The sequence below is a fragment of the Lampetra fluviatilis genome, chromosome 67, assembly GCF_964198595.1.
Source record: "Lampetra fluviatilis chromosome 67, kcLamFluv1.1, whole genome shotgun sequence".
Taxonomy (NCBI): domain Eukaryota; kingdom Metazoa; phylum Chordata; class Hyperoartia; order Petromyzontiformes; family Petromyzontidae; genus Lampetra; species Lampetra fluviatilis.
The window spans coordinates 600,247-610,856 of NC_136341.1; positions in this window are offsets into that span (position 1 = coordinate 600,247).

The window sequence follows — 10,610 nt, forward strand, 5'->3', positions numbered from 1 at the left end:
AGTCACTCACTGACTCACAGACTCACAGACTCAGATAGTCACATAGTCACTCACTGACTCACAGACTCACATAGTCACATAGTCACTCACTGACTCACAGACTCACAGACTCACATAGTCACTCACTGACTCACAGACTCACAGAGTCACATAGTCACTCACTGACTCACAGACTCACAGACTCACATAGTCACTCACAGACTCACAGACTCACATAGTCACTCACAGACTCACAGAGTCACATAGTCACTCACTGACTCACAGACTCACAGACTAACATAGTCACTCACTGACTCACACTCACATAGTCACATAGTCACTCACTGACTCACAGACTCACAGACTCACATAGTCACTCACTGACTCACATAGTCACATAGTCACATAGTCACTCACTGACTCACACTCACATAGTCACATAGTCACTCACTGACTCACAGACTCACAGACTCACATAGTCACTCACTGACTCACAGACTCACATAGTCACATAGTCACTCACTGACTCACAGACTCACAGACTCACATAGTCACTCACTGACTCAGACTCACAGACTCACATAGTCACTCACTGACTCACACTCACATAGTCACATAGTCACTCACTGACTCACAGACTCACAGACTAACATAGTCACTCACTGACTCACAGAGTCACATAGTCACTCACTGACTCACAGACTCACAGACTCACATAGTCACTCACTGACTCACATAGTCACATAGTCACATAGTCACTCACTGACTCACACTCACATAGTCACATAGTCACTCACTGACTCACAGACTCACAGACTCACATAGTCACTCACTGACTCACAGACTCACATAGTCACATAGTCACTCACTGACTCAAAGACTCACAGAGTCACATAGTCACTCACTGACTCACACTCACATAGTCACATAGTCACTCACTGACTCAGACTCACAGACTCACATAGTCACTCACTGACTCACAGACTCACATAGTCACTCACTGACTCACAGACTCACAGACTCACAGACTCACAGAGTCACTCACTGACTCACAGACTCACATATGCACTCACAGACTCACAGAGTCACTCACTGACTCACAGACTCAGATAGTCACATAGTCACTCACTGACTCACAGACTCACAGAGTCACTCACTGACTCACAGACTCACAGACTCACATAGTCACTCACTGACTCACAGACTCACAGAGTCACATAGTCACTCACTGACTCACAGACTCACATCGTCACTCACTGACTCACAGACTCACAGACTCACAGAGTCACTCACTGACTCACAGACTCACAGAGTCACATAGTCACTCACTGACTCACAGACTCACATCGTCACTCACTGACTCACAGACTCACAGACTCACATAGTCACTCACTGACTCACAGACTCACATAGTCACTCACTGACTCACAGACTCACAGACTCACATCGTCACTCACTGACTCACAGACTCACATCGTCACTCACTGACTCACAGACTCACAGAGTCACATAGTCACTCACTGACTCACAGAGTCACTCACTGACTCACAGACTCACAGACTCACATAGTCACTCACTGACTCACAGACTCACAGACTCACATAGTCACTCACTGACTCACAGACTCACAGACTCACATAGTCACTCACTGACTCACAGACTCACATAGTCACATAGTCACTCACTGACTCAAAGACTCACAGAGTCACATAGTCACTCACTGACTCACAGACTCACAGACTCACATAGTCACTCACAGACTCACACTCACATAGTCACATAGTCACTCACTGACTCACAGACTCACAGACTAACATAGTCACTCACTGACTCAGACTCACAGACTCACATAGTCACTCACTGACTCACAGACTCACAGACTCACATCGTCACTCACTGACTCACAGACTCACATCGTCACTCACTGACTCACAGACTCACAGAGTCACATAGTCACTCACTGACTCACAGAGTCACTCACTGACTCACAGACTCACAGACTCACATAGTCACTCACTGACTCACAGACTCACAGACTCACATAGTCACTCACTGACTCACAGACTCACAGACTCACATAGTCACTCACTGACTCACAGACTCACATAGTCACATAGTCACTCACTGACTCAAAGACTCACAGAGTCACATAGTCACTCACTGACTCACAGACTCACAGACTCACATAGTCACTCACAGACTCACACTCACATAGTCACATAGTCACTCACTGACTCACAGACTCACAGACTAACATAGTCACTCACTGACTCAGACTCACAGACTCACATAGTCACTCACTGACTCACAGACTCACAGACTCACATAGTCACTCACTGACTCACAGACTCACAGACTCAGATAGTCACATAGTCACTCACTGACTCACAGACTCACATAGTCACATAGTCACTCACTGACTCACAGACTCACAGACTCACATAGTCACTCACTGACTCACAGACTCACAGAGTCACATAGTCACTCACTGACTCACAGACTCACAGACTCACATAGTCACTCACAGACTCACAGACTCACATAGTCACTCACAGACTCACAGAGTCACATAGTCACTCACTGACTCACAGACTCACAGACTAACATAGTCACTCACTGACTCACACTCACATAGTCACATAGTCACTCACTGACTCACAGACTCACAGACTCACATAGTCACTCACTGACTCACATAGTCACATAGTCACATAGTCACTCACTGACTCACACTCACATAGTCACATAGTCACTCACAGACTCACATAGTCACATAGTCACTCACTGACTCACAGACTCACAGACTCACATAGTCACTCACTGACTCACAGACTCACAGAGTCACATAGTCACTCACTGACTCACAGACTCACAGACTCACATAGTCACTCACAGACTCACAGACTCACATAGTCACTCACAGACTCACAGAGTCACATAGTCACTCACTGACTCACAGACTCACAGACTAACATAGTCACTCACTGACTCACACTCACATAGTCACATAGTCACTCACTGACTCACAGACTCACAGACTCACATAGTCACTCACTGACTCACATAGTCACATAGTCACATAGTCACTCACTGACTCACACTCACATAGTCACATAGTCACTCACTGACTCACAGACTCACAGACTCACATAGTCACTCACTGACTCACAGACTCACATAGTCACATAGTCACTCACTGACTCAAAGACTCACAGAGTCACATAGTCACTCACTGACTCACACTCACATAGTCACATAGTCACTCACTGACTCAGACTCACAGACTCACATAGTCACTCACTGACTCACAGACTCACATAGTCACTCACTGACTCACAGACTCACAGACTCACAGACTCACAGAGTCACTCACTGACTCACAGACTCACATATGCACTCACAGACTCACAGAGTCACTCACTGACTCACAGACTCAGATAGTCACATAGTCACTCACTGACTCACAGACTCACAGAGTCACTCACTGACTCACAGACTCACAGACTCACATAGTCACTCACTGACTCACAGACTCACAGAGTCACATAGTCACTCACTGACTCACAGACTCACATCGTCACTCACTGACTCACAGACTCACAGACTCACAGAGTCACTCACTGACTCACAGACTCACAGAGTCACATAGTCACTCACTGACTCACAGACTCACATCGTCACTCACTGACTCACAGACTCACAGACTCACATAGTCACTCACTGACTCACAGACTCACATAGTCACTCACTGACTCACAGACTCACAGACTCACATCGTCACTCACTGACTCACAGACTCACATCGTCACTCACTGACTCACAGACTCACAGAGTCACATAGTCACTCACTGACTCACAGAGTCACTCACTGACTCACAGACTCACAGACTCACATAGTCACTCACTGACTCACAGACTCACAGACTCACATAGTCACTCACTGACTCACAGACTCACAGACTCACATAGTCACTCACTGACTCACAGACTCACATAGTCACATAGTCACTCACTGACTCAAAGACTCACAGAGTCACATAGTCACTCACTGACTCACAGACTCACAGACTCACATAGTCACTCACAGACTCACACTCACATAGTCACATAGTCACTCACTGACTCACAGACTCACAGACTAACATAGTCACTCACTGACTCAGACTCACAGACTCACATAGTCACTCACTGACTCACAGACTCACAGACTCACATAGTCACTCACTGACTCACAGACTCACAGACTCAGATAGTCACATAGTCACTCACTGACTCACAGACTCACATAGTCACATAGTCACTCACTGACTCACAGACTCACAGACTCACATAGTCACTCACTGACTCACAGACTCACAGAGTCACATAGTCACTCACTGACTCACAGACTCACAGACTCACATAGTCACTCACAGACTCACAGACTCACATAGTCACTCACAGACTCACAGAGTCACATAGTCACTCACTGACTCACAGACTCACAGACTAACATAGTCACTCACTGACTCACACTCACATAGTCACATAGTCACTCACTGACTCACAGACTCACAGACTCACATAGTCACTCACTGACTCACATAGTCACATAGTCACATAGTCACTCACTGACTCACACTCACATAGTCACATAGTCACTCACTGACTCACAGACTCACAGACTCACATAGTCACTCACTGACTCACAGACTCACATAGTCACATAGTCACTCACTGACTCACAGACTCACAGACTCACATAGTCACTCACTGACTCAGACTCACAGACTCACATAGTCACTCACTGACTCACACTCACATAGTCACATAGTCACTCACTGACTCACAGACTCACAGACTAACATAGTCACTCACTGACTCACAGAGTCACATAGTCACTCACTGACTCACAGACTCACAGACTCACATAGTCACTCACTGACTCACATAGTCACATAGTCACATAGTCACTCACTGACTCACACTCACATAGTCACATAGTCACTCACTGACTCACAGACTCACAGACTCACATAGTCACTCACTGACTCACAGACTCACATAGTCACATAGTCACTCACTGACTCAAAGACTCACAGAGTCACATAGTCACTCACTGACTCACACTCACATAGTCACATAGTCACTCACTGACTCAGACTCACAGACTCACATAGTCACTCACTGACTCACAGACTCACATAGTCACTCACTGACTCACAGACTCACAGACTCACAGACTCACAGAGTCACTCACTGACTCACAGACTCACATATGCACTCACAGACTCACAGAGTCACTCACTGACTCACAGACTCAGATAGTCACATAGTCACTCACTGACTCACAGACTCACAGAGTCACTCACTGACTCACAGACTCACAGACTCACATAGTCACTCACTGACTCACAGACTCACAGAGTCACATAGTCACTCACTGACTCACAGACTCACATCGTCACTCACTGACTCACAGACTCACAGACTCACAGAGTCACTCACTGACTCACAGACTCACAGAGTCACATAGTCACTCACTGACTCACAGACTCACATCGTCACTCACTGACTCACAGACTCACAGACTCACATAGTCACTCACTGACTCACAGACTCACATAGTCACTCACTGACTCACAGACTCACAGACTCACATCGTCACTCACTGACTCACAGACTCACATCGTCACTCACTGACTCACAGACTCACAGAGTCACATAGTCACTCACTGACTCACAGAGTCACTCACTGACTCACAGACTCACAGACTCACATAGTCACTCACTGACTCACAGACTCACAGACTCACATAGTCACTCACTGACTCACAGACTCACAGACTCACATAGTCACTCACTGACTCACAGACTCACATAGTCACATAGTCACTCACTGACTCAAAGACTCACAGAGTCACATAGTCACTCACTGACTCACAGACTCACAGACTCACATAGTCACTCACAGACTCACACTCACATAGTCACATAGTCACTCACTGACTCACAGACTCACAGACTAACATAGTCACTCACTGACTCAGACTCACAGACTCACATAGTCACTCACTGACTCACAGACTCACATAGTCACTCACTGACTCACAGACTCACAGACTCAGATAGTCACATAGTCACTCACTGACTCACAGACTCACATAGTCACATAGTCACTCACTGACTCACAGACTCACAGACTCACATAGTCACTCACTGACTCACAGACTCACAGAGTCACATAGTCACTCACTGACTCACAGACTCACAGACTCACATAGTCACTCACAGACTCACAGACTCACATAGTCACTCACAGACTCACAGAGTCACATAGTCACTCACTGACTCACAGACTCACAGACTAACATAGTCACTCACTGACTCACACTCACATAGTCACATAGTCACTCACTGACTCACAGACTCACAGACTCACATAGTCACTCACTGACTCACATAGTCACATAGTCACATAGTCACTCACTGACTCACACTCACATAGTCACATAGTCACTCACTGACTCACAGACTCACAGACTCACATAGTCACTCACTGACTCACAGACTCACATAGTCACATAGTCACTCACTGACTCACAGACTCACAGACTCACATAGTCACTCACTGACTCAGACTCACAGACTCACATAGTCACTCACTGACTCACACTCACATAGTCACATAGTCACTCACTGACTCACAGACTCACAGACTAACATAGTCACTCACTGACTCACAGAGTCACATAGTCACTCACTGACTCACAGACTCACATAGTCACATAGTCACTCACTGACTCAGACTCACAGAGTCACATAGTCACTCACAGACTCAAAGACTCACAGACTAACATAGTCACTCACTGACTCACAGAGTCACATAGTCACTCACTGACTCACAGACTCACATAGTCACATAGTCACTCACTGACTCAAAGACTCACAGAGTCACATAGTCACTCACAGACTCACACTCACATGGTCACATAGTCACTCACTGACTCACAGACTCACATAGTCACATAGTCACTCACTGACTCACAGACTCACATAGTCACATAGTCACTCACAGACTCACAGACTCACAGACTCACATAGTCACTCACAGACTCACACTCACAGACTCACATAGTCAGTCACAGACTCACAGACTCACAGACTCACATAGTCACTCACAGACTCACACTCACAGACTCACATAGTCACTCACTGACTCACAGACTCACAGACTCACATAGTCACTCACTGACTCACAGACTCACATAGTCACATAGTCACTCACTGACTCACAGACTCACAGACTCACATAGTCACTCACTGACTCACAGACTCACAGAGTCACATAGTCACATAGTTACTCACAGACTCACAGAGTCACATAGTCACTCACTGACTCACAGACTCACAGAGTCACATAGTCACTCACTGACTCACAGACTCACAGAGTCACATAGTCACTCACTGACTCACAGACTCACAGAGTCACATAGTCACTCACTGACTCACATAGTCACTCACTGACTCACAGACTCACAGAGTCACATAGTCACTCACTGACTCAGACTCACAGACTCACATAGTCACTCACTGACTCACATAGTCACTCACTGACTCACAGACTCACAGAGTCACATAGTCACTCACAGACTCACACTCACATAGTCACATAGTCACTCACTGACTCACAGACTCACAGACTCACATAGTCACTCACAGACTCACATAGTCACATAGTCACTCACTGACTCAAAGACTCACAGAGTCACATAGTCACTCACAGACTCACACTCACATAGTCACATAGTCACTCACAGACTCACAGACTCACAGACTCACATAGTCACTCACAGACTCACAGACTCACATAGTCACTCACAGACTCACACTCACAGACTCACATAGTCACTCACAGACTCACAGACTCACAGACTCACATAGTCACTCACAGACTCACACTCACAGACTCACATAGTCACTCACTGACTCACAGACTCACAGAGTCACATAGTCACTCACAGACTCACATAGTCACTCACTGACTCACAGACTCACAGACTCACATAGTCACTCACTGACTCACAGACTCACAGAGTCACATAGTCACTCACTGACTCACAGACTCACATAGTCACTCACTAACTCAAAGACTCACAGAGTCACATAGTCACTCACTGACTCACAGACTCACAGACTCACAGAGTCACATAGTCACTCACTGACTCACAGACTCACATAGTCACTCACTGACTCACAGACTCACAGAGTCACATAGTCACTCACTGACTCAGACTCACAGACTCACATAGTCACTCACTGACTCACAGACTCACAGAGTCACATAGTCACTCACTGACTCAGACTCACAGACTCACATAGTCACTCACTGACTCACATAGTCACTCACTGACTCACAGAGTCACATAGTCACTCACTGACTCAGACTCACAGACTCACATAGTCACTCACAGACTCACATAGTCACTCACTGACTCAAAGACTCACAGAGTCACATAGTCACTCACAGACTCACAGACTCACAGACTCACATAGTCACTCACAGACTCACAGACTCACAGAGTCACATAGTCACTCACTGACTCACAGACTCACAGAGTCACATAGTCACATAGTCACTCACAGACTCACAGACTCACAGACTCACAGAGTCACATAGTCACTCACAGACTCACAGACTCACAGAGTCACTCACAGACTCACAGACTCACATAGGCACTCACAGACTCACAGAGTCACTCACTGACTCACAGACTCAGATAGTCACTCACAGACTCACAGACTCACATAGTCACTCACTGACTATGTAAATGGGCGAGGTTTAGGACTGTGGCTCATGCAGCTGCAATGGCTGCTTTGGGTTCGCGGTCCAGACCTCCCCAGAGACCCTGGCTGACAGAGGAGGTGTTCAAGCTGGCTGAGAAAAAGCGACAGGCCCACTAATCCCACGTCAGAGAATGAAGAGGCTTACCGCAGCCTTCGCTCGGAGCTTCGGAGAGCCGTGAGGCGCTGCAAGGATGGGTGGTGGTCGCGGGTTGCTGAGGAGATGGAGTCTGCCTCAGTGGCCCGCGATCACAAATCACTATTTAATTCCATCGAAAAAGTAGCTTCCAGCGCCACAGCTATCACCGTGCTTAAGGTAAAGAACGGTGATCCCATCTCCGACCTCCGACCCCCGGGAACTGGTCTGCAGGTTTGCAGAGCATTCCTGAGGTCTTGGAGGAGGGGAAATCCCTCAGCCCAGACGACATCGTGGGGCGAGGTGGGGACGACCCTGCTGAGGCTGCGGTGCCTCAAATATTGGCAGAAGTAGCCACCCCTCCTGAGTGGCTGGCTGAGGTGCCATCTGTTGAGGAAGTACTGAAGGCGATCCGGAGTCTGAGACCAGGAAAGGCACCGGGCAGAGATGATCTCCCAAGCGAAATGCTGAGGGAGGGTGGCGTTTGTGCACAGACTGCCCTATATAACATCATAACAGTCTTGACCACTGGACGGGTTCCGCAGGACTGGAAGGATGCCCTGGTGGTCCCCCTCTTTAAGAAGGGGGACCACACAGACTGTAACAACTACAGGGGCATCTCACCCATCATTGTGCCAGGAAAGGTCCTGGCAATGATTATTCAACATCGCCTTGCCAGGCACGCTGAGGAGAGGCTTGCGGAGCCCCAATGCGGCTTCAGGAAAGGGCGGTCCTGCACAGATGCCATATTTTCTGTCCGTCTGCTACAGCAGAGGTGTAGGGAATTCCAAAAAGACCTACATCTCTGCTTTATTGACCTGGTCAAGGCCTATGATACCATCAGTAGGCCTGGGCTCTGGGTTGTTCTTCGTGCTTTCGGAGTCCCTGACCCTCTGCTCACGATCATTAAGGACCTTCATGATGGTGAGCGGGCCCGGGTAAAACTACGTGGCCGGGAGTCGGAGCCATTCTCTGCTCACCTTGGGGTGCGGCAGGGATGTCCTCTGGCTCCCACATAATTTAACATATTTTTCGACCACGTAGTTCGTGAAGCCCTTTATGGTTGTATCGGAGGAATCTCCATCCTGTACAGATACAATGGGAGGCTGATTGATGCTCGGGCGTGGTCAAGTGGACTGCTCCCTATTGGTCGATCATGTTACATCTCCTGATGATCTTGTGATTGCTGCTCACTCAGAAGAGGAGTTGGAGACGCTGCTGCTGAGACTGGAGCGTGCCACTAAGAGGTGGGGCCTTACCATCAGCCCCACCAAAACTAAGCACCTGCCTGGGTATTTTGTACCATCGGGCACTCCGCCCCCACAACTCCCAATCGGTGATGGGGCAGTTGTGGAGAGAGTGGAGAGTTTTCCATACCTGGGCAGTGTGCTTATGACCGGCTCCGGTTTGGCAGCAGAGGTCTCACTCCGAATCAGTCGAGCGGCAATATCTTTTCATCGGCTACGTAACGCTGTGTGGAAGCTACCTGGTCTGTCGCTCCGCACGAAGTTTCAGGTCTTCTCGGCCACAGTAATTCTCTCCCTTCTCTACACTTGCGAAACGTGGACCCCCCCTAATGGAACATCTTCGCCGGTTAGAAACATTTAGGCTGGCCTGCCTACGATCCATCCTGGGTTTAACCAGGCTGGATTGTGTGAGGTCCCATCGGTGA